This window comes from Oryctolagus cuniculus, chromosome 4 (assembly GCF_964237555.1).
Source record: "Oryctolagus cuniculus chromosome 4, mOryCun1.1, whole genome shotgun sequence".
Lineage (NCBI taxonomy): Eukaryota > Metazoa > Chordata > Mammalia > Lagomorpha > Leporidae > Oryctolagus > Oryctolagus cuniculus.
Window position 1 is genome coordinate 92,069,606 of NC_091435.1, and position 25,574 is coordinate 92,095,179.

A 25,574-nucleotide genomic window follows, 5' to 3' on the forward strand; every position below is an offset into this window, starting at 1 on the left:
CTCATTAATGCATCATTTAAAGGTCTCCCCTAATCAGTCAGCTGCTGAGTGTGCTGGCAGGAAAAACCAGCATGGGAACGAAGAGAGTCTGTGGCTGCGGGTGGAGGCTTGGTCTGGGGACTTCTGTAGATACCACCTACCCTTTCCCAAGGCCCTCCCACCTTCCCGGCACCCTTCTTCTGGGCACTGCATGTGACTCATAAAAATGAGACACTATGTGGCATATCAGACCTATAGGTTATTCTCAAAGACAAACCAAGTTTTGCCATCCAGTCAGTCATTAGCTCATCGGGGGCAGGAGATGTGGCATGTGGTGCTCCTTGATAATATTGAGAGCAACATTAGCGAGTCATCCTTGTGCATCATTTGCCCAGCACTGAACTTGGCACTGGGGAGTTGAAGGTGGCCAGCTTGAAAGCAGGATCATATTTTGTCCACCACGCAGAATGGAGTTTCAAAATACTGTACCAGGAAGGTACAAGGGGCTAAGCCCCTTAGGACATATGCATCTCATATGGGAGTGCCAGTGTTCAAGTTCTGTCTCCATTTCTGATTCAACTTCCTGCTAATGCACACCCTGGGAAGCAGCAGGTGCCAGGGTGCCAGGGTGCCAGGGTCTCTGACACCATGTGGTAGACCCAGATGGAGTTCCAGGCTCCTGGTCTTAGTCTGGCTTAGCCCAAGCTGTTGCGGAAATTTGGAGAGTAAACTAACAGATAGAAGATCAATTAAAAAATAAAATAAAATACTCTGCAGGGAAGAGACCTTGTGGGATGCTCTGGGAGGGGATAACCAGCTGCCGAGGGAAGTAGGAAATGTGAGTCAGCTATGTCCTGTGGGAGCAGAAATCAGGAATCTGGGAATGCGCATGCACATTGAAGACAAACTTCAAGATACTCCTCTCTTTCCATACGATTCTATAATGAAAGGTTCTCATTGGATTGTATGTTTTAGAGCAGGTGAGGGTTATGTTATAATGAAATTGTGAACTCAGTCTGGGTGGCAGCAGGGCCCCAAGCCACTGAAAGCTGTAGTAGAAGTAGAAATAGCCCTGGACTGGAAGCAGGGGGCTGGGTGCTCCGTGACGGAGGTCTTCAGTGCACTGGTTCTCTCCTCACATGCCTGCAACAGCAGAGACTGGGCCAGGCTAAAGCCAGGAGCCCATAGCTCAGTCCGGGTCTCCCACATGGGTGGCAGAGATGCAAGTACTTGAGCCTCCCTGGGTGCATATTATCAGGAAGCTCCAGGCAGGAGTGGAGCTGGGACATGACCCCAGGCACACTGATATGTGACACATGCATACCAAGGGCATCCTAGACACAGTGCCAGATGCAGTTTTCATTATTTATTTTAAACACTGGAAGCTGCTTGGTCGATATAGACTGAAGCCCACCAAGAATGTGAATTGACAGAAGCTGAGCTGTGCTCATCCAAGCAGCTTTTTCTCCCCCTTCCCCAAAGGAACCCTAGAAGCACCTGTCTTTCCCTCTTGGACAGTGAAGAACCCAATTTGAAAACCACAGACCTAGACATCTTAGAATCCCTTATTCTGACAGCCAGTAGATCCTTCTGTGAAACCCACCAAGGAATCTATCTGAGTTATTTTTTAATGGTAACAGCTAGCAACTAATATTTATTGAATGCTGTTTATCACGTTTTGTGCCAGTGGCTTTTTACAACCGCCGCATGAGATCGGTACAGTTGTCGTCACGATTGGTGAGAGGAATAAAACAAATTATAAAAGGCCTGTGACTCATCCAGGGCCATGCAGTTATTTAGAGGCAAGATTCAAATTCAGACAGTGTGGCTCCGAAGCCATTGCCTTTTAACAGCCCCACAAATGGTTCCTTGACATTTACTTAAATAGCTCAAGCTACAGCTTAAGCTCATTTATTCTTTGGCACATAATGGAAATAACCAGTTGAAGAATTACATATGTTACTCTACAACTACATTGGTATCCGATAGGACGAAGTCAAGCTGGGGAGTTTGTTTCCTTGAATCCAACTGGGCAGCAGTTTCTGTTCCCTTTAACTCCATTTCTGTGTGCTCTCTGCATATCCCACGGGCCCGTTGTTCTCCCTGTTGAAAAGGAAGAACAGCTGATCCTCATCTTCAGAGTGCTCTCCATTTGGCCACTATTAACTGATGCAGCTTCCTCAGGTCTAAGCAGAAGCATTGGAGAGATCCAGGAACCTTGGTATCCCACTGAGGTGGTCAGGAGGCAGCACTGCGTTGCTTGTTTCGGGACAGAGAAGTTCTGGGACAGGGACACGAGCAATCCCCCACCCCCTGCAAAGTTCCAGCATCTGACTTGCCTTGTTCTTGTCCCGTGCTGTCCAGGTGTGTCCACACAGCAGCTGTGCAATTTCTTCCACATACTCTCAAGTCTCCAAGCCCACTGTGTGTCCCAGTTCATGCCTGGTCTTTGACTTGCTGGCAGGTGTACTCTGCTCTGGGCATCCTCAGCTTCGTGTGCCTCCCAGGAAAATGGCTCAGAGATCTTCCCCATTCTTCACTCCTTTTTTGCTTCTGATGGTAAAGAGCACTGTCTGCAACCCCTTATACTTCTGGCCTCTCCCTTTCCAGCTCCCTGCAAGCACTTGACTTCATCCACTGTCCCCTGATCTCCTGTCCCCTCAGCAGCATTCTCCCTGCCACCCTGTCCCTTCCATCAACAAACAATGCAGGTCTCAGTCATCTCAAATAGACTTTCTTTTGACCCAGCTGCCTAGTCTTGGCGTCATCTTACATCTATTTTTCTCTACCAAATCATTCTTCCTTTAGGCACTTCTTCTTCTCCATCTGTCCTTGTAAACCCTGATTCCACTAAGGCGTCCACTGCCCTCCTCCTTAAGAGCCACTTCTGGAATCTCAGGCACAGTCTCTAGCCACAGTCAGGAAGCGTTCATCTTCTGTCAACCCATCACCTCCTTGCCTGCTCTGTCATGTGCTTGCTCTGTGATCTGGCACAAGTCTTGTCTCTGCCCAGACTTCAGTCTCTTCAAATACAAGTGCTCAAAGTTTGTAAAGTTTCATCCAAACAGGCATGCTTTCAGAATCCTAATATTCTAATATGTACAACAGATGAAGAGCAGGTTAATCAGGAGTGTGAATGTGTGTTTATCTGTGAGCATGTATGTCTGTGTGTGTGTGTGTGTGTATGGCTGTAGTATGTATAGGCCAGTGAGAATTTCCAGCAATTACAATGAGAAGTTCAGCTCCATTTCCCAGAACAATGGCCACTCTGTTCACAGAAACTCTGTTTAGAAATGTGACCCTTGGGGCCGGTGCCATGGCTCGCTTGGTTAATCCTCCACCTGCGGCGCCAGCATCCCATATGGGTGCCGGGTTCTAGTCCTGGTTGCTCCTCTTCCAGTCCAGCTGTCTGCTGTGGCCTGGGAGGGCAGTGGAGGATGGCACAAGTGCTTGGGCCCTGCACCTGCATGGGAGACCAAGAAGAAGCACCTGGCTCCTGGCTTCAAATCGGCACAGCTCTGGCTGTTGCCGCCATTTGGGGAGTGAACCAATGGAAGGAAGACCTCTCTCTCTCTCTCTCTCTCTCTCTAGCTCTACCTGTCAAAAAAAAAAAAAAAATGTGACCCTGGCACCATGGATTCCAATGATTGCTGCAGGGATAGGCACTAAAGAGAACCAACCAGGGCCCTCCTCTGGCTTAAGAAACTCTGGCTTCAGTCTGGCTTGAGCCTTGTGAGAGCCAGCTTCCCCGATTTGCCCTAATGGTCCCATCTCTTGGCATTCATATCTTGGTGTAAGATCCTCACTTTCAGTGTGAGCAGACTTAACAATTCACTTCTAATAGATTGAGTGTGGCTGAAATTATGGATGTAACTTCCTAGGTTAGATTGGACAAAATATATGGCTTCTTCTATGGCTCTTTCTCTGTGTATTAGATCACTGGCCCTCTATTTGTAGAACACTGATTTTTCTCTGATTATCTTAAGAAAATTGTCTTTGTCTCTAATTCTAGCAATTTTATTAACATGTATCTGAGCAAGGATTTCTTTGAATTCATTTGGTTGAGCTTCAGTGAGCTTCTTGAATCTCATTGAATATTTTGCAATGTTGGAAAATTTTCAAAATTTCTTTCTTTCTTTTTTTTTTTGACAGGCAGAGTGGAGAGTGAGAGAGAGACAGAGAGAAAGGTCTTCCTTTGCCGTTGGTTCACTCCCCAAGTGGCCACTACGGCTGGCACACTGCAGCCGGCACACAGCACTGATTGGAAGGCAGGAGCCAGGTGCTTCTCCTGGTCTCCCATGGGGTGCAGGACCCAAGCACTTGGGCCATCTTCCACTGCCTTCCCGGGCCACAGCAGAGAGCTGGCCTGGAAGAGGGGCAACCGGGAAAGAATCTGGCGCCCCGACCAGGACTAGAACCTGGTGTGCCGGCACCACTAGGTGGAGGATTAGCCTATTGAGCTGTGGCGCCGGCCTCAAAATTTCTTTAAAAAATTTTGTCTGTCACACTATGGTTCCTCTTCTTCTGGAACTTGGACAATATGATTATTAGATATTTTGGTACTGTCATAGATGTACCAAAGGCTCTGCTCATTTTTGTCAATCTTTCATATTTCCAGATTGGATAATTTTTTAAAAAGATTTATTTATTTATTTGAAAAGCAGAGTTACAAAGAGGCAGAGGCAGAAACAGAGAGAGAGAAGTCTTCCATCCACTAGTTCACTCCCCAGATGGCCACAATGGCCAGAGCTACACTGATCTGAAGCCGGGAGCTTCTTCTGGGTCTCCCACCAGGGGCAGGTGCCCAAGGACTTGGGCCATCTTCCACTGCCTTCCCAGACCACTGCAGAGAGCTAGATCAGAAGTGGAGCAGCTGGGACTTGAACAGGTGCCCACAAGGAATGCCAGCACTTCAGACACAGCCTTACCTGCTATGCTATAGTGCCAGATCTGGGCTTATTTTTTAACTTTAAAAAATATTTGGGACCAGCATTGTAATGTAGCAGGTAATGTTGCAGGTTGCAACACAGGAATATGATATAGGCTCCAACTCATGTTCCAGTTGTTCCATTTCTGATCCACCTCCCTGCTAATGGCCTGGAAAAAGAAGTGGAAAATGGTTCAGGTGTTTGAGTCCCTGGCATCCATGTGGGAAACCTGGGTCAAGCTCCTGACTCCTGGCTATGGCCTAGCCCAGCACTGGCTATTGCAGCCATCTGAAGAATGAACCAGCAGATGGAAGCTCTCTCTTTGTCTCTTTTTGTCTCTCTCTCTCTCTCTCTCTCTCTCTCTCTCTCTAACTCTGACTTTCAAAATAAATAAATCTTTAAACAAATTTATTTATTTATTCATTCATTCATTCATTCATTCATGAGGCAGAGCAGGGTGAAGGAGAGAGAAACAGAGAGTCCTCATCCGCTGGTGCACTCATCAGATGCCCACAGTGGCCTCAAGCCAGAGGCTGAAGCTGAGAGATGGGAATTCAAATCAAGTCTCCCATTTGGGTTGCAGGTACCAACTACTTGAGCCTCAACTATTGCCTTCCAGGGTATGTGTTCACAGGAAACTGGAATAGGGAGTAGAAGTGAGACTTGAACCCAGGTACTTTTTCTGTGGGCATACTAATATCTTAAGTGCTAGGCCAAATGTCTGCCTCTAGATAATTTTGATCTATCTTCAAGTTCAATTATCTTGTATCTGTTATATCCATTTTACTGTTGAGCATATGTAGTGTAATTTTTCACTTTTGTTATTATAATTTTTAGTTCTAATATTTTCATTTTGATCATTTTAATAACTTCTATTTCTTTGCTGTGACTTCCCATTATTCCATTTATTTCAATAATTATTACCCTCATTTCTTGGTGTATGGTTAAAATAGCTTCTTTGATATCTGATAACATCAATATTTGTGTCATGTTAGGTTAGCATCTGTTGAATGTTTTTTCCCTTTCAAGCCATTAAAATTTTCCTGGTTTTCCATATGTGGAGTAATTTTGGTTTGTGTACTGGACAAATATTAAGTTGTATAACTCTTGGTCTTATCTTTTTTATATCTTCTTAAATTTTTATTAATACAAATAAATAATTCAAAGCTACAATTCTAAGAAGATAACCATACTTCCTTCTTTCCCTCAATTCCCCCTTCTTCCTTTCTTTTTCTTCCTTTAATTTTTACAATAACATACTTTCAAATTACTTTATAATCACAGGCTTAATACACCACTAACCATAATGTTCAAGAAACACAAAGTAAAAAGATTACTCTTACACAGGAATATAAAGAAGGGCTATGAACAATAATCAAACCATAGGGAGTCAGGAGCTGGGGCTGTGCATGGTAAGTTAAGCCTTCACCTGCAGCACTGCCATCCCATTTGGGTGCCAGTTTGAGTCCCAGCTGCTCCAATTCCAATCCACCTCTCTGCTAATGGCCTAGGAAAACAGTGAAAATAGCCCAAATACTTGGGCCCCAGCACCCACATGGAAGATATGGAGGAAAATCCGGCTCCAGGCTTCAGATTGGCCCAACTCCAGCCATTGTGGCCATCTGGGGAATGAATTAGCAGATGGAAGACCTCTCTGTCTGTCTGTCTCTCTCTCTGTCTACAACTCTGTGCCTCAATTAAATAAATAAATCATTAAAAATCATAAGATTTTAGTTTTATTCTTATACATTGGGTTTTTTTGTATTCTATATTAACTACCACATATCTTACTAAACATAATGGTTTCCAGTGTACCCATTTGTTGCATAAGACAAGATTTAACTTCTTTTATGGATTAATTGTATTCTATCATGTATATATACTTCAAATTTTCTGTATCCAGTCATCAGTTGATGAACATCTGGGTTATTTCATATTTTAACTACTATGAGTTGAGCTATTATGATCATAGGGGTACAAACAACTGTTTCATATGCTGATTTCATTTCTTTTTACTAAATTCCCGGGAGTGGGAAGGCTGAATCTTATGGAGGTCTATTTTCACACTTCTGAAGACTCTCCATACTGTCTTCCACAAAAGCATTACATTTATTTACATTCCCATTAACAGTGTATTAGGGGACATTTTCCCCCCTATCCTTGCCAGCATTTATTTATTTATTTTTTTGTTTTGATTTCTGGACAATAGCTATTCTAACTAGGGTGAGGTAACACTTCATTGTGGCTTTTATTTGCATTTTCCTGATGGCTAATGATCTTGAACATTTTTTTCACATGTCAGTTGGCCATTTGTATTTCATTCTTTGAAAATGGCCTGTTCATGTCCTGTGTCTATTTCTTAACTGGATTGTTTATTTTGTTGCTGTTGAGTTTCTTGAACTCTTTATAGATCCTGGGTATTAATCCTTTATCAGTTGTGTAGTTTGCAACCCGTTCTGTCAGTTGTCTCTTCACTTTGCTGAGTGTTTCCTTTGCAGTGAAGAAGCTTCTTAGCTTGATGAACTCCCATTTGTCTATTTTTGTCTTTATTGCCTGTGCTTCTGGGGTCCTTTATCAAAATTCTTTGCTCTGCCAATGTCTTGCAGAGTTTCCAGATGCTTTCCTCTAGTAATTTGATGGTATCAGGTCCTAGATTTAGACCTTTTGTCCATTGTGAGTTGATTTTTGTATAATTTGTTAGATAGAGATCTTATTTTGTGCTTCTACCTATGGAGATCCAGCAACATTTCCAACACCATTTGTTGAAGAGGCTGTCCTTTATCCAGTGAGTCATATTAGCTCATTTGTCAAAGGTTAGGTGATTGTATATGTGTGGATAATTTCTGGAGTTCCTATTCTGTTCCATGGTCTACATGTCCATTTTTGTGCTGGTACCAGGCTATTTTGATTATAACAACCTGTATGTTTTGAAATCTGGTATTGTAATTCTTCTGGCTTTGTCCTTGCTTAAGATTGCTTCATCTATTTGGGGTCTCTTGTGTTTCCATATGAGTTTGGGGATTTTTTTTTTTAGGTCTGAGAAGAATGTCCTCTATATTTTGAACGGAATTGCACTGAAGCTGTACATTGCTTTATACAGTATGGACATTTTGATGATATTAATTCTTTTATTATGTAAATTATTACTACTGATTTTTAAATCAGACAGTTTATTAGGTTAGGCTTAAGCCATAAGTTTCAGTTCTGGGGAATCCACTTTCTGGGGAATTTTTATTTGAATGTCTTCACTTTTCAAAGCCTTTGGATCCGTCCTGCTTATACGCCATCCAATGATAGGCAGTGGTCTATCTATCAGATCTGAAAGTCTGAGGTACACTGTTTTAGTTTACACACACACACACACACACACACACACAGGTTAAGGAGGAGCCCAGGACTTGATATCCATCATTAAGGATTTGATTTCATTAGCTTCCTCGACTGCAAGATTTACCTAATACTTCTTAGCTCTGGGAATACCTGCTCTTTGTCTTAGTGCCAGAAAACTAAAGCTTTGGATTACCTACTCTCTGCATACCTTTTGTCCTTTGTCTATCTCTAAGGTCAAGTGGTGAAAAGATTGAGGAAGAGGAAAGACAAGAAATATGGGTTCCTCCCACACTCTTGACTCAGAGTTCAGGTACCTGTTATACTGGTGTTGCCATCACTTCTTCTATTGTCTCTACACCCATCCTTCTTACTTTTTTAGGGTTACACTTATCTATGTGTGTGATGGCTAACTTTATGGTGTCAACTTGACTTGATTGAGGTGTGTATAGAAACCTGGGAAAGCATTATTTTGGGTGTATTTCCAGATGAGATTAGCATGTGAGTCGGAGCACACTGGATGTAAGAACTCAGCTCTGATTTGGGCGGGCATCATCAGTGGGCTGGACTAAAATAGAGTAGACTAAATAGAAAGGTGATTTGGAGTTCTCACAATCAGAGAGAGAACTGGGACATGCTCACTCGGCTCCTGCCTTGGATGTTTGTTGCTGGCCATTTGACTCCAGGATTACATCCATGGTTCTTTTGCTGACCCTCAGGCTTTTCAACCTGGATCTGAGACACACATCCTTGATTTCTCTGGTTCTGAGGCCCTTGAACTTGAACTTAGCCATGCTGCTGGCATCCCAGGCTGTCCAGACCACAGACAGCCTATTAAGGAACTTCTCAGCTCCAACACTCACATGAGCCACAGCCCTTAATAAAATCTCCTTCATATACTTATATGCATATCATATCAATTATGTATCTGTAAACAACCCTAATACAATATATGAGCCTCTCCTATTAAGCTAAACTCTAAGTTTATGTGGGCAGGAGTTTATCTGTTTATCTTTGTACCTTAGCATTAAATTTGGAACAAAATATGTGCTAAAAAGTTCAAATTAAATTTCTCCCCAATTTTCCCACCCTTTTTCTTAATAGGTGCAGGCTTGAAGTTGTTCTTGATGCTATATCTGTAGGGAATGGTTTGGTGTCTTACACTGTTCTTGCTAAAGCGAACTGTGACCCAAATGACCAAACGCAGCACTTCAAGCATTTCACTCTCTCCTTGGGAATAATTTAGGCAGAGGACACACAATTTTTCCATTTACCATCCACTAGACTAGTAGGGAGGTAAAAGTGCTATCAATTTGCCAAAATTAGTAGTCTTCACAGCATGGCAGCTTTCTTTTATGAGCAATAAAATATGGCTTTCAATGCAAAGTGGTCCAAATATTTACGTAGATGAAATTTTTAAAAAGCATTTCCTCATCCCTGAAGATGAAAAGAAATAACTGTAAGTGTGAGTCATGTGTTAACTCATCCATTAGTGGAAGTTAGTAAGAAGTCAAACTAATAAAATCAAATTAATTTGGTCATTAAAAGAAGCAATGAAAAGTAACTTCCTAAGTGGGAATTTTGCAAGGTTGGGGTTGAAATAAAAACACCCACTCCAAGACATTTGGACTTTTCATTTTGGAAAACATCAAGGATAATTTAGTGGAAGAATAATAGTAAACTTAGTTGTTTTCGTGTATGTGTGTGTGTGTCTGTGTGTTTTTTTTTTTTTTTTCAGTGTTTGTTTTCCCTGGTACTCCAATCAAAGTAAATAAATCAATACAGGGATCCAATTAATGTCCAACCTATAGGTTGTTTGCACTGGGATTGGGGCTATGTTGTAAAATAAACAGTAGGACCTTTGTAGCTGTTTACAAGCCTTGTGGCCAAACTTCAGGAGACTAATTATATAAATGCTGAGGTAGCAGGATGTGGAGTATTTAAGGATTTTCTTTTCCTCCTTTTCTTTTTGCTTTTGGCTGTGATTTCTGATGTGAAAATAGGAAAGCTGTTTTTCTGGTTTTTTTTTTTTCCATATTTTTTTACCACTCTGCCATCCCAGCAAGACACTGAATGAACTGAATGTGGGTCCTGAGGATGCCTCATTACCAGCAGCATTACAGAGCCTTGCCAAATTGTTACTATAGTTGATGGTGATCCTACTGGGGAGAGAGCGATTATTTCCCTCTGAAAACAAAACAAAACAGAAAGCCATAGGATTTTTTCCTGGAATTTTTCAGCCAGAGGAGTCTTAGAGATACCCACAGACTAGTTTCCTGCCTTTTGAACCCTAAGAAGACCATGAAAACAGGACTAAGAATTCTCAGGGTAGTGCACTTTTTCAGAATTACTTTCTGCTTTATTGAGTCAACTATGCAAATAATACATGATCATCATACTAGTGAGAACTGTGTAGATATACGAAGTTTTGAAACATATCCATTCAAATTCTTCTCACGTACCCTCAAGCTATCTGGTATTTTAAGGCGCCCCAGTAAAGATACGCATTTATATGTACTGAGGAGGCAAATGCAACCTGAAACACCATCGCTCCTTTGTTTTGAATGGAGTTACAGCAACTGATGCAGTGACTCTGCCTCACATATGCAGGCCCCAAGTTCTGAGTGGCAGCTCTACGTGCTATTCATCAATACAACTAGGAAACTTCAGCATTACATAAACAGTAAGTTTGGTAGCAAAGTAGGAGCCCACATGATGACAGTAAAAGGTATTCTTGAAGGTTACAAGTTCCAGAATTTGCCATCGTTTGCTGCTTGGCCCAGCATCCATGAGCTTATCTAACTCATTACACTTTCAGTCTATCTATATGAGGTGTGACTCATATCCAGGGGGTGGCTCATCAGCGTCTCCTTTGTGAAGGTGGCTCAGTCCAGGGACATGGCTGGCAGAGGTAATGGGTTATTGATTTTCATATTGCCATTGAGTAATGATCACTTTTTCCTGCATTCTCGTTCCTGTAGTAACTATCAAGTGGTTAAGTTTCTGGGCTTAATGGACTCCAATAGTTATTATCAGGGTGACATTTATGCTTCTGGGGACTGTCAATTTTCAAATAATGAAATCAAGAATGATTGACCATTATGCTAGAAGGAGTTTTGACAATCTCTTAATTAAATTCTCCCATCTTTGTACTCCCAGCTCAGTGTCAACTGAGTCAAGAAATGGGAAGATCCTGGATTTTGGAGTCCTGGATCGTTATCTTACATGCTGCATCTGGTTCCTTATACGTAAAAGGAAGAATATTCACAGTGCTCTTGTAGGCTTGGGGTTGGGATCAGTATTAAATTTTAAACAAAGTTGTAAGAGTTTAGTAAATATCTTGTCTCCACTGATAAGTTCTCCCTCAAAATGCCTGCAGCCTTGCTGCATATCTCAGACCTGTGTGGGTTGATATCATCAAAGGAAAAAATACTGTGCTTGCCTGTCTCCAGAGCAAGAAGTTTCTGTACAGGTAAAAGCAGAATTAGACTGAACTCTTCCACAAAATATTCACAAGTCTATCACATAAAAGTTTAGTGGGAAAAACTTTTGGGAAATGCTGAGATAGAAAAGTGACACAGCTTCCTTTTATGGATGGAATTCTCTCTGTATTTTTACAAACAGCATTGTGTCAGCAACAGAGGTCATATCATATTGAAGTCATTCCCAAACTTGAAGTTTTTCAGTCATAATACCTTACTGGACTAGAAATATGAAGAAAAGACTGTGGATGATCTCAAAGCCCATTTAAAATCCGTATAGTTTGACATTTGCTCATTTGTTTGTGCCTGTCTCATTTAAGTGTGCTCCAGACTGATGAATGTTATACACAACACTACCTGCATCTTATCTGCTGCAGAAATCTAGGGGGCAGCTTTTCTGTGACAACCAGCCGGCCTCTGCTGGACTGGCTCACATAGGGAGGATCATTGTCGTTAAAAGCAGCTTCTTGCATGTTACATATCATTGATGTTTAGGAAGGGCTACGTGTGTTGAGTGACCTCTGTCTGAATATGACTTTTATCTTTCATTCGTGGTTCTGCATTCTGAGGTAATTTAGGACACAGTTAAGATCCACAGCCAAGTAAGTTTGCAGTTTTTAATTACAGGGAAGAGCCAAGCTTATTATTTCTCTTATGAGGATGAACTCCTTGCCCTTGAACCTCATTAACTGTGAGTCCTAAGCTGTTGGTTTTTAGCATCCTGGAGCCACTTCTCCATGGAGCAGATTCAGCTGTCTTCTTGCCTTGTTTAAAGAACTGCTTGTGTGAGACATTCTTCTGGCGCTAAAAATAAAGAGAGCAATCAGACGTGGTGGTTCTACCCTCAGAAAGGCTGGAAGGCTAGGGGATAGACAAATCTGGAAGAGATCACGATAACACCATAAGGGAATGATACAAAAATATCTGAGCCACTATGGGAGCGTAGAGGAAGGAGCTCTATGCTTCCTTCAGAATGCATGAGAAAGTTTAAGAAAGAGGAAATATGGGATCTGCTTTTTTTTTTTTAAAGAAAGGTGTTTTCCATTCTGGGAAGGTGGAGAATGGGCATGGCAGCAAACAATAACACCAGTTGGAGAAGCAAAAAGTTTGTGGGGAGCCAGAAATTGTTAAGTGTTTAGAATGTGGGCTATAGTAAGGCAGGATGATGGTGAAAAGAGGGAGGATGAGGGACAAATAAGATACAGCCTTTGACCTATGGACTTCTAAAAGAAACAAGAGAGAAAAAGAATCATTAGAAGGACAGATCAGGTACACCGATAAAAGGTGTGGTTTTGAAGAGAATAGAAAACATGTTATAAAAAGTGGAGATATATATATATATAAGATATAAGATATATATATATAAGATATATATAAGATATGACTTATTTAGTGGAAGTGGGTAAAAGGTATTAGATGGATAGACCAATGGAACAGAATAGAAACACCAGAAATCAATCCAAACATCTACAGCCAACTTATATTTGATCAAGGATCTAAAACCAATCCCTGGAGTAAGGACAGTCTATTCAATAAATGGTACTGGGAAAACTGGATTTCCACACGCAGAATCATGAAACAAGACCCTACCTTTCACCCTACACAAAAATTCACTCAACATGGATTAAAGACTTAAATCTACAACCTGACACCAGCAAATTATTAGAGAGCATTGGAGAAACCCTGCAAGATATAGGTACTGGCAAAGACTTCCTAGAAAAGACCCTGGAGGCATAGGCAGTCAAAGCCAAAATTAACTATTGGGATTGCATCAAATTGAGAAGTTTCTGTACTGCAAAAGAAACAGTCAGGAGAATGAAGAGGCAACCGACAGAATGGGAAAAAATATTTGCAAACTATGCAACAGATAAAGGGTTGATAACCAGAATCTACAAAGAAATCAAGAAACTCCACAAGATCAAAACAAACAACCCACTTAAGAGATGGGCCAAGGACCTCAATAGACATTTTTCAAAAGAGGAAATCCAAATGGCCAACAGACACATGAAAAAATGTTCAAGATCACTAGCAATCAGGGAAATGCAAATCAAAACCACAATGAGGTTTCACCTTACCCCGTGAGAATGGCTCACATTCAGAAATCTACCAACAATAGATGCTGGCGAGTATGAGGGGAAAAAGGCACACTAACCCACTGTTGGTGGGAATGCAAACTGGTTAAGCCACTAGGAAGTGAGTCTGGAGATTGCTCAGAAACCTGAAGATAACTCTACCATACAACCCAGCCGTACCACTCCTTGGAATTTACCCAAAGGAAATTAAATTGGCAAACAAAAAAGCTGTCTGCACATTAATGTTTATTGCAGCTCAATTCACAATAGCCAAGACCTGGAACCAACCCAAATGCCCATCAGCAGTAGACTGGATAAAGAAATTATGGGATATGTACTCTATAGAATACTATACAGCAGTCAAAAACAATGAAATCCAGTCATTTGCAACAAGATGGAGGAATCTGGAAAACCTTATGCTGAGTGAATTAAGCCAGTCCCAAAGGGACAAATATCATGTTTCCCCTGATTGGCGACAACTAACTGAGCACCAAAGGGAAAGCTGTTGAAGTGAAATGGACACTATGAGAAACAGTGACTTGATCAGCTCTTGTCCTGACGGTTTATATACAATGTAATACTTTATCCATTTTAGTATTTTTGTTTTGTTTTGTTCTAGTACTATTGGTTAAACTCCGTAATTAACACACAATTATTCTTAGGTGTTTAAATTTTAACTGAAAAGTGATCCCTGTTAAATATAAGAGTGGGAATAAGAGAGGGAAGAGATGTGCAATTCGGGACATGCTCAAGCTGACTTACCCCAAATGGTGGAGTTAGAAACGTGTCAGGGCATTCCAATACAATCCCATCAAGGTGGCATGTACCAGTGCCATCTCACTAGTCCAAGTGATCAATTTCAGTTCACAATTGATCACACTGATAGGTCTAAGAGTCAAAGGGATCACACAAACAAGACTAGTGTCTGCTAATACTAACTGATAGAATCAAAAAGGGAGAGAATAATCCATCATGGGAAGTGGGATACACAGCAGACTCATAGAATGGGAGATGTCCTAAATAGCACTCTGGCCTCAGAATCAGCCCTTAAGGCATTCCAATCTGGCTGAAGAGCCCATGAGAGTATTGTAGGCATGGAAAACCAAGACACTCTGAAAAAAAAAAAAAAAGACCTAAATGAAAGATCTCTGCGAGTGAGATCCCATTGGAAAGAATGGGGCCATCAAAGAAGGAGGTACCTTTCTCTGAAGGGAGGAGAGAACTTCCACTTTGACCCTGACCCTGTGGGAATAAGATCGAAGTCGGCCAACTCAAAAGGCTTCCATAGCCTTGGCAACTCATGACTAGAGCCTAGGGAGATTACTGACGCCATTAACAAGAGTGTCAAATTGTTAAGTCAACAACAGGAGTCACTGTGTACTTACTTCTCTTGTGGGATCTGTCCTTAATGTGTTGTCCAATGTGAAGTAATGCTATAACTAATACTGAAACAGTATTTTACACTTTGTGTTTCTGTGTGGGTGCAAACTGATGAAATCTTTACTTAATGTATGCTAAACTGATCTTCTGTATATAAAGAGAATTGAAAATGAATCTTGATGTGAATGGAATGGGAGAAGGAGCGGGAGATGGGAGGAGTGCGAGTGGGAGGGAAATTATGGGGGGGGGAGCCATTGTAATCCATAAACTGTACTGTGGAAATTTATGTTTATTAAATAAAAAAATAAATTTGTATTTGAATCAAAATATGGATTTTTGCAACTTTCTTCAGTGGTATCAACTCAGATTCAGATGTGGAGAAAGCAGGCAGGAAGAACTTTGAACTAAGACAGAAACCATGAGAGGTCAAAACAAAACCAAGACAACAAATGCAAAAATACCATATCATCTACAAGGCATTGCATGATCCTACTGAGCAGAAACAATGACTATTGCTACTATTATTACCACTACAACTTGTACCAATAGAATCAGACACCAGAAATGATTCTAGGTTTATGGCAATAACATCACAAAATTACTGACCAATGGATTGAACTAAATGGTAGGGAAATGATTCCAGAACTGAAGTGGGTAGACCAGGAGGAGTGAACAAGTGGAAGTCACAATGAGAAAGAGGACATTATAAGTGAGTACAAGACACAATATTAGAACAAATTCAGTGGCTATAACAACACCCAATCCTAGTGCCTTAACACAATAGAGGTTTGTCTCACTTGTAAGAAATCTGCTGATGTTCTGGTTGGGTGGCTTTCCTCCAGGTGGTGACTCAGAGCCCCAGGACCCTTATAGCCAGTAGTAGTGATAGCTATAGAGAGAGGGAGCAAGGGGGGAGGGAAAGAGGGAGAGAGACACACACATACACATACACACAGAGAGAGAGAGAGAGAGAATCTTCAGTCATCTGTTCACTCTCCAAATGCTTGCAACATCTAGGACTTGGCCACGTGAAAGCCAGGAGCCAGGAACTCCATCCAGGTCTCCCACATGGCAGGGACCCAAGTACTAGGGTCATCATCGGCTGCTTCCAGTAAAATTAGCAGGAAGCTAGAGCAGAAACACAGAGTAGCCAAGACTCACATTGGCACTTTGATATGTGATGTGGGCATCCAGGCAACTGCTAACCCCCTGTGCCACAACACCCACCCGACTCCTTTTTGTGAATATTGCCATTTCTATATTCAGCACTGCCTGATAGGCTGTAATGACTTCTTTCATAGACTGCAACATCCCTGATTATAAAAAGGAGCATTTTTGTCTTATTTTTAAACAGTGTCTTTTGTCTCTTTTGGACAGTGTTTGCACCACAGTCATATCCCTCTCTTCCCAAAACATAGCAGTTTGAGCAGTTTACATTGTCAATAACAAGGCTGTCAGATCGCTTGTGACACAGGAAAAAAGAAATCAAATAGCAAAACCAATGAGACCTAACTGAGTCATAGCATGTTGCTTTTCATCAGTCATCTGTTAAATTGTAAGGCTTAATTGGTGCTGTGTTTAAAAATATATATTGCTGATGAGTATTGATGAAAACACATATGGCAATAAATGTGAAACTGGGAGTTTTCTCTTCATTTGTTTCTTTTCCAGGTCCCAGCCCTTTAGCCTCTTCTGTGCCCTGAAGACAAATATTGTTTTCTCCTGTCTAAGAAGCATGTCATTCAGCCTCCAAACAGAGCTACTAGTTCAGAGTTTTCCCTAGGAAGGGCATGTAGAGTCCTAGATAATAGGCTCATTATTGGCTAGGGGTCCTTGTGTGGATGGATTAAATTGACTAAGTCACTGAGCTGTTTTCTATGTAACAAATGACCACAACGCATTATCCCAGCACTCAAGAAACTTGAGGTTCTTCTCTCAATTCTTCTACCAATTGTACCAGGTATGGAGGAATCGAGTTCTGCAGAGTCTGCTCAATAATTGTTGGGTGCCTGTTGTAAGCACAGCAGCATTCAAGACAAGCCAGCACAGGAAGAGAAGAGAAATACAACTGCAAGTTTAAGCAAGGAGTTCACAGTCTAGTAAGGAAGATGCACTTATCTTCAGTCCTCACGGGAAGACTGGAGCAGAGTAGAGACCAGTGTTGTGGTCTAGCAGGTAAAGTCACTGCTGACGACACCAGCATCCCTTACGGGTGCCAATTCAAGTCCCGGCTGCTCCACTTCTGAACCAGCTCCCTGCTAATGTGCCTGGGAAAACAGTGGAAGATGACCCAAGCGCTTGGATCCCTGCACCCACATGGGAGACCTGGATGAAGCTCCATGCTCCTGGCTTCGGCCTAGCACAGCACTGACTGCTGTGCTGCTGTGGCCATTTAGGGAATGAACCAGCAAATGGAAGTTTCTCTCTCTCTCTCTCTCTCTCTCTCTCTCTCTCTCTCTCCTTCTCCAACAAACCCCTTTATTTATAAAATAAATCTTAAAAAAAAAAGAACGGAGCTAACTATAGAAATGATCCCTGGAAGTATAGTCTTAACACACAATTATTTTTAGGTGTTTAAATTTAACTGAAAAGTGATCCCTGTTAGGAATTTGGAAAACATTATGCTGAGTGAAATAAGCCAGTCCCAAAGGGACAAATACCACATGTTCTCCCTGATAGGTGACAACTAACTGAGCACCAAAAAGGAAACCTGTTAAAGTGAAATGAACACTATGAGAAACGGTGACTTGATCAGCCCTTGTCCTGACTGTTGATGAACAACTTAATATGTTATCCCTCTTAGTATTTTTGTTTGTTTGTTCTACTTAATACTTTTGGTTGAATACTGTAATCAATACACAATTCTTCTTAAGTGCTGAAACTTAACTGAAAAGTGATCACTGTTAAATGTAAGAGTGGGAATAAGAGAGGGAAGACATGTGCAATTCGGGACATGCTCAAGCTGACTTACCTCAAACAGTAGAGTTAGAAACATACCAGGGGATTCGAATTCAATCCCTTCAAGGTGGCATGTACCAATGCCATCTCACTAGTCCCAGTGATCAATTTCTGTTCACAATTGATCATAATGATAGGACTAAGAACCAAAGGGATCACATAAACAAGAATAGTGTCTGCAAATACTAGCTGATAGAATCAAAAAGGGAGAGAACGATCCAACATGGGAAGTGAGATACACAGCAGACCCATAGAATGGCAGATGTCCTAAATAACACTCTGGCCTCAGAATCAGCCCTTAAGGCATGCAGGTCTGGCTGAAAAGCCCATGAGAGTATTTCCGGCATGAAAGCCAAGACACTCTGGGGGAAAACAAAACAAAACAAAAAAAAACAAACAAAAAACAAAAAAAAACCTAAATGAAAGATCTCCGTGAGTGAGATCCCAGTGGAAAGAACGGGTCATCAAAGAAGGAGGTACCTTTCTCTGAAGGGAGGAAAGAACTTCCACTTTGACCATGGCCTTGTCTAAATATGATCAGAGTCGGAACCCAGGGGGCTTCCATAGCCTTGGCAGCCCATGACAAGAGCCTAGGGTGATTACTGATGCCATAAACAAGAGTGTCAATTTGTTAAGTAAACAACAGGAGTCACTGTGCACTTACTCCTCATGTAGGATCTCTGTCCTTAGTGTGTTGTACATTGAGATTTAATGCTATAACTAGTACTCAAACAGTATTTTTCACTTTATGTTTCTGTGTGGGTGCAAACTGTTGAAATCTTTACTTAATGTATGCTAAACTGATCTTATGTATATAAAGATAATTGAAAATGAACCTTGATGAGAATGGAAGGGGAGAGGGAGTGGGAAAGGGGAGGGTTGCAGGTGGGAGTGACGTTATAGGGGGGAAGCCATTGTAATCCATAAGCTGTACTTTGGAAATTTATATTCATTAAATAAAAGTTGAAAAAAAGAAAAAAAAGTTACAACTTAAAAAAAAAAGAACGGAGCAGAGGTGAAAGAGTCAGAAGACATTGGAAAAGATAAATGTTATTCCATAGTGACCTATGATTTTTTTTTTGCTAAAATGCATTAAATGCATCAAAATCCACTATGAAAAGCCCTTTGCATGCAAATCCCATCTAATCCTTGCAAGTTTCTACAGAGTATTACCCTTGCTTATTTGCAAATAGGAAAACTGAAGCTCAGAAAAAATGGACAAGTTTTCCACGGGAAAGGCAGGATAGAATTGACATTTAAATCCCGTTATGTCTGATTTCAAAGCCTGGCATCTGCATTCCGATTATATTAAACTTCCTGGGAAACTGGGGTTAGGAAAACAATGTAGCTGAGGTTCAAGTGTCTTTCCAACACAGTTGAACTAACCCTCATGTTCAGTTTTTATTCTGCTGAGTTATTTGGGGGTCAAGTTCAGCTAGTCTAGATTTGGTAAATGAATAATGCATCAGTTTCCCTAAAAAACTAATGACTCTATTTAGCTGAAATTCAAATGATTTGAGTAAATAGAAGAACCTTAAACACACATCTTTGGTTGAAGGTGTATGTCCCTGATTGCCATGCATTCATAATAAACATTGTGCCCGGCACTAGGCTGACCCTTTTATTAATTCATCCTCATAGTAGTCCCATGACATTAGTGCTGTCACCTCCCATTTTACTTTTGAGGAAACTGATGGAAAGAAATGTTACTTTCCCAAGGTCTCTCACCTCCTAGGTGGTGTACTTGGTCCCTGAGCCCAGGCAGATGGGATGGTATTTACGGGTCTGTATTTACGGGTGCTATGAACATTGCCTCTACTCCCAATTGATGTTGGAACAATCCAGAGGTACTGGGTCCTTATTTGGAGGCCAATCTCTTCTCTAGTTTCTAGAACCAACTGTATTGCCTTTTGGCAATTATAAGGAAGCCTAGGTGGGCAGGTCAGTCTTGCCCTGCTCTGCCCATGAGCTGCCTCAGTTTTAGGTATTGGACTTTTTCTATGCTCCTGCACCTAAGCCCTTTTACTGATTTCCTCCTGAAGAATGGGGCCTTCTCAAGTCCTGTCCCCTTACGTCAGTAAGAGACATTCTTAGGATTATCTTCCAAGGAAGCAGGACTGCAAGCATTGGTGTGCTTGCACTCGTCAATCTTCAACCTTAGCCCCTGGCTGAGGTAATGCTACTCCCTTTCAAAATGCCCCCTTGAGTCTAAAACCCACCCTGATCTCCAATCTTTACTTGCTCCCAGGTTAGTCTCCAGTCATAATGTCTCAGCCAAATTGGGGGAAATTCACCATCTCTTTTAGAACTTACTGAGATTAATGTTGTCCCAGATGGACCCCTGTCTCTTGTCACCTATCACCGAGTCATACCTTCTGAAACCATAACTTAGAATAGATTCTCTTCTCCCACCATCTCAGGTACCTGTCCCATCTGTTAGATCTCAGTACAGGTTTCAGACTCATGTGGGAATTCCTGAATGTAATACATTTTTTAAAGATTTATTTATTTATTTATTTGAAAATCAGAGTTGCACACATACACACACACATGGAGAGAGAGAGGGAGAGAGAGAGAGAGGTCTTCCATCCGCTGGTTCACTCCCCAGTTGGCTGCAATGGCCAGAGCTATGCAGATCCGAAGCCAGAAGCCAGGAGCTTCTTCTGGGTCTCCCACATGGGTGCAGGGACCCAAGGCCTTGGGCCATCTTCTACTGCTTTCCCAGGCCATAGTATAGAGCTGGATCAGAAGTGGAGTAGCTGGGACGTGAAATGGCGCTCATATGGGATGCTGGCACTGTAGGCAGCAGTTTTACCCACTACGCCACAGCACCGGCCCCAGATGTAATACATTTTAAAATAAAGGACATGGAGGAGAGATGACATTGTCTGGGAAGACAAGGAAAGTGTGATATTACAAGACAGGAGATCAAGTGTAAGAAAGTGAAAGAGTGGAGAGAGGAGGGAATGAAGGTAACTGGAGAGCAGGAGATGGAATGAGAATGGGGGAAAATGGGGAATAAGAGGGGAGAGCATGCAGCCGTGCCTATTTTAAGAGTAAAATGGAAAATGGAAAGCCACGATTAACCATCCCGTGTTAGCAGATACTGTCTTAGCAGTCCTCCAACAGAAACATGGGAGTCACTATGACTCCAAAAATCCCACAGTGAAAACTGAGCAAGTTATAGAATGGTTTCCAGGCAGCTCCCAAGAGCTGCTTCTGTTCCAGTGTTGCCACTGCATGTTAGACTCCAGTGTTCTCTCCTAAATCCTGCAGGGACTTCGGGGTCCTGTGGAAAGTTCTTATTCTCGCCAACCATATGGGAGCAAATATTTTATCAATTAAAGGAAATAAAGTCAGTCTAGGGAATACTCCTGTAATGCCAAAACCAATGGGAAGTTTGATGAACATTTTTAATTAGTCAAAACCATTTGTTGATCCTCTTTTTGTTTGCCAAGCACCTGCTGGTGCAAGACAGCATACCAGCCCATGTGATGGGAGTCTTAGCCTGCCTCTGCGTTAGAGAGGCTTCAAGCTGTTTCAGGATAAGAGACAGTTGCACAAATAACTATGACAGAGGACAAGGAGTGAAGAAATGATATGGACTTTTTCCTTGGGCTAGAGGAAATAAAGTGACACTTGAGTGACTCTAAGTTCACTGTAATTGGACAGAAGGCCATAACCACACCAAGTAAAAGTAAGAATAAAGTAAGAACAATAACAAGAATAATAACAAAGAATAACAAATAAGAATAAAGGTCAAACAACAGGAAAGAAACACATGTGCTCAATAACTAGAGACAGTTTCATTTGGGAATTTTAGCTAAAATTAAACTACTTTTTTGATGGAAATGGTGATTTTAATTTTCAGAGATGTTAAGTGGGAAAGGAAATTCAGAGGAAGGAGTCTTATTCTAAAGGATTAATTTGAGCTTTATTAACAAATTAAAGCTGCTGAAAAATTGAGGGGAGATATCATTTACTTTAATTCTTTGGTTTTCTACTTTTTTTACAGTTAAATCTCAAATTTCCTATACTAAATGTCTGATCTATTTCCTGAGCTCCATTACCCTTATACAAGACCAAAGAATCATGTTTTTCTCCCATACGGGAAGTTGTTTAACACAATGGGTATCCATTCTTTGACTTGTTATGGGGGCATGGGTTGGGAGAGTGGCAGATGTCAAGGTAACTCTAAAGTGAGTCTTTCAGGAACTTAACAGGACCAAACAAAAACATGGATCTGAGAAAGAGACTTATTTCACCAGTATTAATATTTAGCAACCATAAATGTTCTTCTTTATACACAGATAAATATGAGAGGCTGCTCATTAGGACAAGAAGTCAAACATCATTATAAACCTACCCAGACAATGGTGTGGCCCAGGTAAGCACCCTGAGAGAGGGACATGGAGAGTGCTGGTTAGTCTCAGCTGCGGGTTGTGGTATGGTAAAGAAGATGTCACAGAGGAAGTGACTCTTGAATCTTGAAGAAGGTTCTATGATGGACAAAGGTCTGGGCACCCCAGTTAGTGATGAGCCTGGCCCAGAGTGTAAAATGCAGTGGTGGTCCTCGGAGGTTCGGGCGGGTGCTGTTCATTGTGCAGGGCCCTTCTCAGAAGCGAGCTCCTGAGAAGAGATGAAAGCAAGCAGTGACAGCTCTGCCTTGGTGAGGTGTTGCAAATGCTGATTTCTGGAAGAAAATTCTTCTTCAGTAGGCTTATCTACTGAGACCTTTCATCACGGAGACGCTCAAGCATAAACAAGAGAAGGCGGAAGCGCCTAATATGAGGACTCTTCCTCAAGTTCACGGAAATGGGGTGATATGAAAAAACTAGGCCTGGCTTTCAAAATCCCTTTGTACCAGAAAGCTACCTTTTCATTCCATTTTCTGTGGACTTTAGGAAGTCCCCTCATAAACCTCCATGTACCCATTATCCAGCTTCAGTGACTATTAACTCATGATGGTCAGTTTTGTTTTCTCTTTGTCCCTATTCCACGTCTTACCTTCCCATGTTATTTTTCTTTTAAGATTTATTTATTTATTTGAAAGGCAGAACTTTAGAGAGGCAGAGGCAGAGAGAGAGGGAGAGAGTGTGAGAGAGAGAGAGAGAGAGAGAGGTGTTATATGGGTATAGCAGACTTACTCCACTGACTTTCCTGAACTTGACGTTTTCTCTATCCAGTCTCTCAGCGTTCTCTGTTGGTGCTGGACTCTGCACTTAAAGGACTTCACCGCTTCCTCGCCCTGTGCTTACGTATTTGCCATCTTTTCCCTTACTTTTGATTATTAACACATTATGAATTTACTTCCTGGTATATGGGCGGAATTATTTATAAGGTTTTAATCTGACTCCCCCCTCAGAGTTTCTGTTAATAGTAGATTATCTTCACATAGACTGAAAATTGCAAAGCGGCACTTGTATAAATTACATTCGTGATAAACTGACCACAATGACATGTGTGGAGTGGTTTCAGTTTTAGCATTTTCAATGAATATTTACCCCAACTCTTGAAAAACAATTTTAAAATGGAAGTTACATACAAATTGACACAGAGCTGTGGTTGGGCTGTGGTGTAGTAGGTAAAGTCCTTGGGTCCCTGCACCCATGTGGTAGACCCAGAGGAAGCTCCTGGCTCCTGGCTTCAGATCAGCTCAGCTCCAGCCATTGTGGCCATTTGGGGAGTGAACCAGAGGATAGGAATACCTCTCCTTTCTCTGCCTCTGCCTCTTCCTCTCCATAATTCTGCCTTTCAAATAAAGAAATAAATCTTTTTAAAAAATGATTTAGAACCAGCTATTTTTTGCTGTTTCCTCATAATTATGTTCAGAAGGAAATTCTTTTACACTCTGTTATGTGGACCTTTGAAAACAATTTTAATGAAATATAATTACTGTGTAATTAATTGAAATTAAAATTGAATTCTCTTAAAAATATGATTTGGATAAATTCTGATATTTGTATACATATGATTTTACTAATGTGTATACATCAATAAAATCATCACCACCCTCAAGATACAGGACAGTATGTTACCACGGCCTCATTGTTCCCTCACACCTGTGTGTTTCATGCTTAATTTTTTTTAATTAAAAATTTCTTCAATGCAACTCTCATATAACCTTCAACCAAGATGACTCATTCACTCATTCTTGACGTTTTATTGCATTTACCCACCTTGCCTCCTTCCCTCCATCCATCCATCCATCCATGCCTTAGTACATCGATTGGCACATGTTCTAAGAGAGTAAAGACCATAACTATCAAATTCAAGAAATTTAATAATGATACAATATAAATATCTATTATATTCTTAATATTCAGATTTCACTGCTTTACCACTATACTGGATTGCCAGCTTTTTCTCCCAAGCCAGATTTCAATGTAGGATCTCACACTGAACTCAGCAGTCCCATCTCTTTAGTTGTCATTAATTTCAAATTTCGGGGGCATTAAAGTTTTGAAAAGCACCAGATTTTTGTATTATAGAGTAGTCCTTCCATTTGCATTCATCTGACTGCTACCTCGTGATTTGGCTTCTCTAGATACTGCTAGCAAGAGCTCTGTAGACGTGGCGCCTGGCCTTCTGAGGGCGCCATCTAGGCTGCAGCTGATGTCCATTCATCTCGTTATTGCTCACGCTGACTTTGATCGCTTGGCAGAGGCAGCGTGTGCTAGATTTCTCCACTATAAAGGTCCACCTCTCCCCTTTGTAATTAAGAAGTAATCGATGGATAGATACTTTAAACCATTCCTTACCTTTAATATAAGTTTACCCATTGTTAAAATAGTTTGAATCATGACTCTTGTTTGATTCAGTTATGAGCATTGTGATTACAAAAGAGTGATCTTCCAATTCCACGTTTCTTCTGCACTTACTGGCTAACATTCTACTATAAAGGTATTTCCCTTCATCTAGTCTTCAGTTGCACAGTGATGGCTTATTTAGGAAAGGAAATATCGATGCTTCAATTGTTCCCTTTACCAGTTTTCAAAATAATGAGTTTATTCCTTTGCATCTCTCCATGTTAAGCAACTAGTGTTCCTTTTCAGTATTATTATGAATGCATAGACTTAAGACTATTTGATATAAATCAATTATTATCCTGAATGGTGTCCCAATTTCCACATTTTTGATCAAGAGGAACCAACCCACATTGGCATCTGAATTCTCTGAAACGCCTTCAGCAGGACGTTGATGCCTTCCTTGCATCTAGGATAGCCAGCTGTTCCAGGCTCTGCTTCATACTTCCTGCCCCAGACATGGACAGAACAATTCAGGAACCAGAGATGTGTGTCAGCATTGCTGGGTCACTGTAGAACTTTTCAGTGGATAGAGCCATATTTCTTCAAAGAAGAGGAACAGTTGCATGAATTTATAGCAGTAGCAATCCAGATTCCTTATCTCTGATGTTTTGCTTAACTGTTCAAGCTTTCATCTGTATC